The following is a 10,174-nucleotide window of genomic DNA, read 5'->3' as shown; positions in this document are numbered from 1 at the left end:
TATCTGCCGCATGTTAAACTTCACAACTTAGTGATAGTTTTAACAAATATGTAAAAAAAAAACATATCTTTTATAACAGTTAAATACTGCAGCTTTAAACACATTATTACTTATTAGTACAATTTTGTACATAATAAATATTTCAAATTGTATTGTTTGTGCTTTTTGAGATAAAAAAAATTGAGAAAGTTTCCAAATTATGAAAGGATATGATGACTGCTCCTCTGTACCATCACTGAGAAAAGGCCTCTGTCTTTTGAATATAAGCTTCAGGAAATCCCCCACTCCATAATGTTCAATAATACTAGACTTCTGTCATGTTCTTTTCTGGATTTGATTAGGACATTCTGTTTCTTGTCTACACCGTTTCTGTTATAAATCAGTACAGCAATAAAAAAATAAAAATAAAAAAAAGGGAAGAAGACAGAATCCTAATATTCTGAGTAAGGACCTGGCTGTTCATGTGCTAAGTGCCTCTCCTAAAATCCTAATGATGCTGCTGGCACCAGAGAACCACATAAAGCAGCATTTCAAAGGCAGCGTCTGTCTCTGGCTGAGCAGCCGCAAAATTGCAGCAGAGAAGGAGCAGCGAAGGAAACTAGAGGAAAGCGCCGTCCCTCCTGGCTCTCAGCTCCGCTGCGGCCCCGGACGCCGTCAATTAACCGGAGATATATAGATATATATCCACCACTTCACTGAGTCCCTCCTTCAGTCGCCGCCCCCACCTGACTATAAAGTATCACCACCTCCGATCCGAGGTCTGCATCAGTTCAGAGTTGCCGTTCAGATTCAAAAACCTCCTCTGTCTGCCTTCGGATCGCTCCTCCTCCGTGTGCCAAACCCCAAAAAACCTTCCGCCATCCGAGGCCTGCTGCGATGCGTGCAAGCCCCACGCGCCCACGATGGGCGCGCCCGCTCGCAAACATTGATTCAAGCACATGCAAATGCACACAAATGTCCATAGGAGGCATATAAAGCATCCCTCCGAAGCCGTAGATCATGGGGGAACAGGTAGGGAATTTAGCGTGAACGCACAGGCTGTAGATCACCGGGGTGGGCAGGAACTTCAGCGCCCTCGCACACAGCCAGCCTTATTGCAGAGTTTAATAGAGGAAGCCCAGCATGAATCCCCACAGTCATTCTGTTCAAGTCAAACACACTATTCACAACGCTCAGGCTCAGTGTGTGTTAACACACACAGATGGCCCAGGCGGTATACAACACATTACAACCCCTCAGTATGCAACCAATGCGTTAGATATTGTGGTATAGAGTATGGATGCATGACTCTAACAGGAGTGTTCTGGTGCAGTTATCACAGTGTGCAGAAATATACATCCAGCTCCATGTGGGCCCTTACAACGCGCCTGACATTCAAGACTGTGTGTGGAAAGATGAGAGCCATATTGAGCCATCAAGTGCCGCTCTGTCACCTCTTTGCTTTATGAGTCTGGCCTTTTAAAAACACCCCGGATTTATGGTCAGTTTGGGCTCCGGCTCAGCGTGTGTGAGCCTCTCTCTCTAAAGTAGAAAATTGGTCTGCTTTCCTGTCAAAAGAAGCGGCTGAAAAGCCAACATTGAAAGTGACAAGACGGTTACAAGCGTGGTGCGTTGCTTCTGACCTGCAACATGTTGGAAACTTTGCAGGAGTTTGAAGGTAGCGGAGAGGTACCTGTGGAGCTTTTGAAAGTTTTTTTTTTTTAATGCAGGCCTTGAAGCAGTGTTAGATAACTGGCAAGTATTGGAATGTTTACATTCAGCTTCTCTGCATATGGTTGGTTCATGTAAAGACGGAGCTTTCTGCTGATGTAGTGCCACACAACATCACCGCAAACCTCAGAATGTCTTGGAATGGAATGGAATTTTAGCTTTATCTCTTGAAATATGAGTTAGATTTGTAATCTAAAAGAAAAGACACATTTCCTTTAGCGATGTGTCTTTACTAGCTTTGCACATCTACATCTTGAAGTGTATCCATTCTTCTTGGCCAAATATCTCAATTTAATCATGTGAACATGCACTTCCAAGTAATGGAGTTTCAGTTAGCTTTAGGTCTGGATTAGCCTGGTAAAACTCAGTCCTTTGTTATACACGTCTGGTTCGTCCATAGCATTTGGACTCTCGGTTGTTGAGAAACAATTCCTTCCTGGAGTGGTGGACTCTGTCGACGTTTTAAACTTTACCCAATCGCTAACGTTTGCCTGTGATGTAACACTGCAGTTTGATGCTATGAAGCTCTCTGCAAATAGACTGACTGCGCTGTAAACAACTGCCTTCCACTGCGAAGAGAGAAATTGCTGATCCGCAGAAGGCGGCTGTTAATGTTAAAACAGTATTTGGAAGCATGGCCAACACAGACTGAACGGCTTAATTCATTTCCTACGCTGCCATTGATAAAACTACAGGCAAACTACAATTCTAAAACAGCACAGAAAATCAAGTTATCGTTCACAACTTCTTCTGTTTGCTGATTGGCCTGGTAGAAAATCTAACGGTGGGAATCCAAGTATACGGGACAAATTCCAGACTGTGCTGTAAGCGAGATTTGAATTGAGCGGAATAGGAAGGCGATGGCCAGTCTCGGTCTGGACCTTTCTGACACATGAACACACTTTGACCTAAACCATTCCACTGGGGCTTCAGGTATGTCTGAGGTCATTGTCCTCCTGGAAGCTGAACCTCCACCTCAGTCTCAAATCTTCATGTCCTATGACCAGCTTACCTGTCACTGCAAAAGAAAAGCATTGACAGTTTGACACAGCATGATGTTGTCACTACCGTGTTTCAAAATATGGATGCTGTGTTCAGGTCAGTGTGCAGTACTTTCTGCCGCATAAAACATTTTGGACGCAGGCAAAAGAGCTAAAGACCAGTGAACTGATTTCCATATGTTTACTGTGCCCTTGTGGCAAAATACAGAACATTTTATGAATTTCTTTCAACAGTGACTTAACTTTCACAACTCTTCCATAAAAGTCTGATTTGTTACGTGTGTATCCAATACCTGGACTGTTGGACAGATTCTCCCACCCGAGCTGTGAATCTCTGCATCTCCCCCACGGGCCTCTTGGCTGCTGAAGGCAGACAGTCATGTCTTTAGGTTTGCACCTACACCACAATTTCTCCATTTTCAGGACTTTTGATGTTGTTTTAGAACCCAACCATACCTAAAACTTCCCTAGAACTGTTTCCCTGATCTGTCTGCTACAAGGATACAAGACATCTATTAATGAGGTAATCTGAAGATGATTGACGTTATTGATCGACTAATAATTAACTGATTAAGCGGCCAATCTTAAAGACCGCACCAGAAGCAGGAAGCGGACTACAGGGCATTGCATTTTGGGTAAAAATAACCAAAACAAACGCTAGCAGGAGAAATGGTTTGTGGTCTTTTATCATCGACAAAGGAGAAATACTCCAAAGGCTAAAATCTGATGCTACTCCATTTTTGTTTAGATTTTGTGAAGGAGAAAGTTGCGTTCATTGTCTTCTTCAGAGGTTTTTGTATTGTTTCCTTCAGTGGTTCTTGGTGCAACGCTCCCACAGGCGAGGAGGTGAACAGGAGTTTTAATAAGTTTGACAAAGTGCAGTGTGAAATTGAACCACAGCTGAAAATGTAACAAATGTTGCATTTTTGGTCCCCCATTGAACCAAGTCTACAGGACCATCAAGTGTTAAGACACAAGTTTGTGGTTGTTGAAGGACAAAATAGATAAAAGCTTAAAGGATGTGAATAGTTATGCAGGGCAGAGTAGAAATCATATACATGCTGCAGATCCAAACAGTAGAGAATGTGACTACACCATCCTCAATGCAAACCTGAGTCATCTAGCATCTTAAAAGTCTGAGAATCTCCTGAGAGATTAACAAGAAAATCTGTACCTGCAAGAAGAAGCTGCTCCACATTTCAGACTCAGATTGGCTCAGGTGGAGGAAACTCTCTAGAATAAACATCCTTCATCAGCAGTACTAGGTGCTATGTAATTGTGGACGGAGTGTGATGTGTGTTCCCATGTGCTTCATTAACGGGGCAGACACTAGCCGTTCAAGCAGGAAAACGGCCGTTGTTCCCCAGGTTTTTAATGCGCAGCATTAGTCCCGCAGTTGTTAGCACTGCAACGTGGTGCTTTGATGATGGTCAAATGACAAAGTCTTAACAGAATTTAACGGGATAAGCGGGACAAAGGTGGGCAATGTTCAGCTGGATGCAGCCAATTTCTGTGTGAGAGGCCTGCCTAAAAACCCTATTCATAAGCCGTCTAATGCTGGTGCGTAATTAAATGTGATTACTGGAGCGGGGGGGAGGGGCTTCGCTCTGGCTCTCCGAGGGCCACACACAGGACTGGAGGGAATGGAGGGAATGTGCATGTGCTCATTAAGGAGGCGCTAACAGATGTACACAAGCAACAACCACAGGCACACCCGGAGATCCGAACTGCATCTCCCTCTTCCTTCCACCAACACAGGCAGTGATTCTTGAGAATAGGGACAAAACAGGTCCTATGGATAAAGCACAAAATTTGAATAAAATATACACAAAATATAATTTTTTCAAATATCTGACTAAACAAACCTGGGTCATGTGAGCACAACAATGTATATTTTCCAGGTGTTTTCTGAATATTTTTTTATTTTAAAAATTGTAGTCGGTGGATGATGCCTGTAAAAGCCCTTATCCAGGAGCAGAACTCAATACATTATAATAGTTTAAAACAATTAAAGAAATACTAAAATTATATATTATGACAATTAAGTATAAGTAGTCATATAAATAATTATAAAAGTATCAATAAATTGAGTTAAAAATCATTTTTATATATTTTCCAACTCCCTTGAAATTTGTCCCTAGTTTTTGTCAACACTGTCAGAAATGAAAAGAATGTAAAAAAAAAATCAGGCATTATTGGGGGGCACCAGAACATCTGAGGACCCTATGACCAATTCCTTTCTCTTCCTTTGCTAAGAGGGCTAGTTAGCTCTGGTTAGCTTATGTTATTCTTTAGTTTTTTCTTCTTTTTATTCCTAAGTTTTTGGCACAACCATGATGTGTCAATACCATAACTGACAATTTACAAAACTTTTATGTAATTTTGTAAAATAAAAGTTAAATTTTTGTATAATGTAAAGATTTCATGGACCTGATGAACTAGAACATGGCCTCCTTCCGAATTGCATCATATAAATTGAGGTAGTTTGGCTTTTTGTCAACTCCGTCAGATGTCATCTCCATCAGAGTTTTTGTGACTCTTTCAGTGAAATTGTTGTCAAATCTCACTTAAATGTGCAATTAATTAATTTTAATGTATTTTACATAAATTGCATTACTTCACATGTATGAAGTTTTTCATTTTATTCACTAATTTGTCACCACCTTCAGTTCTGTGTCAACTCCGTCAGATGGACTTTTTGTTGTTTTTTGTTTTAAATAATATTTATTTTGTTTCTTGAGAAGCATTTATCTGTAAAATGAGTAAAAATATTACTAATAGGGTCATTAAAGATTATTTTTTATTTATTTTTGTCAGATGGTGATGACAAAGTTCTAGGTCAGGTTGATTAAAAATTTAATTTTTTAACAAAATGTTGCCTGCACCTTAGCATCTTTACTTTTCCAAAACATTATTTGTCATATTTGCATACAAAAGGTTGAGAAATAACAAAAATAAATATGGGAAAATTAAAACCCATTTTGTCCCTATTCTCAAGAATCACTGGTATATATTAGAAGTGTGCCGGCCGATTTCCGTGAAAAAGTGTATGATCGGTGATCGCCGATCACGGTCCCTTGTTGCCGATCACAAACCGATCACCTGCATCTCATTTCGCAGCCTGCCTGTGCAGCTGGTCTCCTCTTTCCTTCATTCTGCTCAAACGCGCAGCAACAAATCATAAGGGATGTGGAACTATAACGCACTGAGTGACTGGGGAAGTTTGCGTGTTGCAGCGGAAAATTGAAGCACATGGGGTGAAGCAGGTCAAAATGCATCAACACGACGAAGCTAATACGACATAAAAACAATGCCATACTTAAGGAGTTTGGCTACATCGAGGCTCACTGCAGTAAAAAAKACATATGGAGGATCAGATAGCAGGTAAAGCAGCGCACAGCTACAAACACTCACCCGGATTAGCGTGACGGTCAGAAAGCTAAACAAATAACCCGCAAAATTATTTAAGTCTTCGAGCTGCGATGTGGTTTTGCTCTCGCTGTTGAACCGCTGATACACGCTACAGGTAGTAATATTTCACAGACGGAGCGCCGCTTCTGCTCCACCTGGTAGTGACTCTCACACCGAACCTCTGCTTACAGCTGCAGCATCTAACTTAAAAAAATAAATTGTACTTACTTATTAAAACTTTTGCTATTCTAACATGAGACAGATAATCTCTGAAAAATAATCGATCTCCTCCCTGCTCTGCATAATTCCTCCGCTCAGTCAGAAACAGCCACTCAGAACTAGCAGTAATCAGCTAGCCRCCATGCTATCAGGAAGTTTTCATTCAGTAACTCAGGATTGTTTATTGTAATGGAACCTGTATTTGCCTTTGAATGTTAAGTTTTATACTTGAATTTTTTGTGTTGGGGGTTTTTATTTAGACTTTTTTCATTATTTAGCCTCTTCAGAGCCTTCATATGTTATCAGTCTGTTAAAGATGGCATTACAGATAGCAGTGTAATTTGCACAATACCTGTTTTGTTTTGTTTTTCTTGGAAAAAGTTCTTAAAAACAAGTTTTTGTCTAAATTAAGGTGAATTCATGGTTCCTTTTTCTACATAATCTAACCGGTAGTGCTTATGATTAAAAAAATAATTATGTGATCGGTATCGGTGATGGGCCCTCATGGGTGATCGGAATCAGCAGGAAAAAACCTGATCGGCACATCTCTAATATACATACATATTTATCAGGCTTTAAGAGAACCTGGATTCGATCTTAATGTAAAGAAAATGGAATGTGTTTTAAGTTTTCCAAACATCATCCCTCAACTGGAACTTACACAGTAAATTTGCGTTGCTATTTTTAACCTCATGTTCCAGAATCCTTCAGTGGTTTCCAACATACAGAGAAAAAAAAAATCAAACAACCAGCAAGGCGTTTGGCGGTAAATCAAAATCAGGAGAAATTTTCAGTCAGTGATAATCAGGAGGCAAACAGGCAGATATATAAACAAAATCAGTTACGGTTTTCCAGCCTCACTTACACACACACACACACACACACACACACACACACACACACACACACACGCACGCACACACACACACACACACACACACACTCCCGCACACACACACCTCCTCTGACTCTCCGGTTCGGTTTCCTGGGCAGACATGGTCCCCTGGTGCTCATGGGAAATAGTGAGCATGCCAGGCCCCCACAAAGGCGTCCTTTCAGCCGCCCGCATGCTTGACCTGTGCAGGGTCAGCGCTCTGCTTTGTGCCCCGCGACCCCACAGCGACCCGTGGGTCACGCTGAGGGCTGGAGGTCAAATCCAGATGCCTGCGTCCAATTTCGCCCCGACCGGGTTATCCGTTCAAATCTGCCATAAAAATCTGCCTCCCCCGTCTCCACCCTGCCTCGCCCGCCCGCCTCATCCAGGCTAACTCCAACGCTTCCCTGGCTCCTGAAGCCTCCCAGTACCTCTACACATTACTGAGCCCGAGAGGAACATGGGCACTCTGCAGTCTAATTGGGCTACCGTGGAGTATCTCTCACACTCTCTCAGTCATGCACACGCACACACACACACACACACACACACACACACACACACACACACACAGCAGGCTTGACCCCCTGTAACTGCACTAATACCCAATCCCATCGCTGTTGGTCAATCCTGAGGGATTAGGTGAAGAGAGACACACAGACAAGCCCATATACATCCATATACATAAATGCACACATGCACAAGCACACGCATTACATACACACACACACACACACACACGCATCCATACGCACACACACACACACACACATGCACACACACGAGCACAGCAGGACTGGCTGAGGGTCTACCTTCAGGGATTATGTGCAGAGAGACAGGACCCTCCAGCCAATCAACCGGTCTGTCACATTGATTTTGAGGGGTCACTGCCACACAATGGCCAGGGTTTTTCCTGTCTTAACCTTTCTGATCATGCACATATGCACTCGCAGACACACACACACACACACACACACACACACACRCACACACACACACACACACRCACACACACAGGTTTGTATTTCCACCCATATTAGGATTTTGCATTGACTTCCATCCATTTTAATAACTCCTTTTATGCCTAATCCATACATTTTCTCCTAACCCCAACCAGTACGGGTCTATTTCTAACCCTAACCTAACTCAAACTTAAATCACACCCTAAAGCTAAAGCTAATCCTTAACCCTAACAAGGAGGTCCACCGTAGTCTGACTGGGCTTACGTCTGTTCTCCTTTAAAAGGTTAGTAATGCCAGAAATGGTCATGAGAAGAATAGCTAAACAAGTACACTCAAGCTGTGTTCCTACTACAAATATGTGCAAAACTTTGTCTTTATTCTGCTAATGTCGAAAAACACAATTTCAGAATTGCATTTCTTTTAATAAGAAAGGCAATTAAAATCACATGTGAATAAGTTTGTTCATGGGATAAGTCATTAAAAACCTACAGTGCCATGTTCCTCTCCTTCTTCTTCTTCTTCTTCTTAAAAAAATGCTTGTCCTGATGTGAATATCTTGTGTTTTAATTGTATTCTGTGCACTTTATTATTGTAAATAAATGATTTGTTAAAAAAATAATAATAATAAATCGTCTTCTTCTTCCTGTTTTGCGCCACTGGCAACATGATCATGTCACTCATGTGATGCGAAAAAAGTGTTTATTTTGCTAAATAAATCAATTTCGAGAGACCAAAAACTCATCCGAGAGACAAAACATTTTATCGTAAAATGAGAATTTTTTTCAATATAGGCGTGTTCCCATTAAGCGAGTTTATTTTCCTAATGCCAAATTGTGCAATTATATGGTAAATTGAAACACAACTACACAAACACAAACACACACCGCCCACAAAAAGGAACATATGTACCTTAGAGACGTCCACAAAAACACACACGCGCGCACACATACACACACACGCACGCGCGCACACGCACGCACGCACGCACACACACACACACACACACACACACACACACACACACACACACACACACACACACACACACACACACATTCAGTTTTCAACTCTTCAGTCAATGCCACACACACGCACACGTTATAATAAATACAATTTAATTAGCAGAAACAAACTGCCATACATTCTTTTTATAGGTGTAATTACTTAAATGAAATATTAAGGATATAAATTTGATTTTATTTGTGTAAAAATGCAGTTTATTGAAAAAGACACGCGCTGGGTTACAGACTGAACATTGGCTAAAACAGCTGAATTTGGACTATTTACAACACTGACCTATCAGGGCTGGTCTGGTTTAACCAAACAGGTTTGTGTTCGGGTTTCACCCAGAGTACTGGGTTAAGTCATCAATCTAAAAGGGTTAAACCCTTTACCTAACGTAAGGTGGGGAAAGTGGATTGAAAAGAATAGCTAATAACCTTGATTAATAAACAAGTATTATTTGTGTTGAAATGTATCATGTTTATGTTTTGTTTATTTTGGGATTCAAAAAGATCCGATTAAAACAAGGAGGACAATTTCATAATGTCAAAAAAAGACTTTTTATTGGCAACACCTGAATGTGAGTGACAAACTTACCACTTATTTTATAACACTGCATTAAAATAATCTGTCTATATTGACTTTATGACCAAGTGTTTGTCCAATGTGTGAATCTGAACAGAGCTAACTCCAGCTCGCCTCTATTTTACCTCAATCTCTAGTGTGAACTAAAGCTATTAACTCAACCCACTGACATTATACAGCATAATTTTCACAATTCCTACTTCACCTGTTTCACTGAACAGGTTCACTGAAGTCTGATCAGGTTGTACAAAGTTTAGAAAGAGTCATGAAGTCAGGTTTTAAAATTTTTAAAAATACAGGATTTAATTCTATAGACTACATCTATCTATCTATCTATCTATCTATCTATCTATCTATCTATCTATCTATCTATCTATCTATCTATCTATCTATCTATCTATCTATCTATC

The sequence above is a fragment of the Poecilia reticulata genome, linkage group LG19 (genome assembly GCF_000633615.1).
Source record: "Poecilia reticulata strain Guanapo linkage group LG19, Guppy_female_1.0+MT, whole genome shotgun sequence".
Classification (NCBI taxonomy): domain Eukaryota; kingdom Metazoa; phylum Chordata; class Actinopteri; order Cyprinodontiformes; family Poeciliidae; genus Poecilia; species Poecilia reticulata.
The sequence above is the reverse complement of the archived record's forward strand: the minus strand, read 5'-3'. Positions refer to the sequence as shown.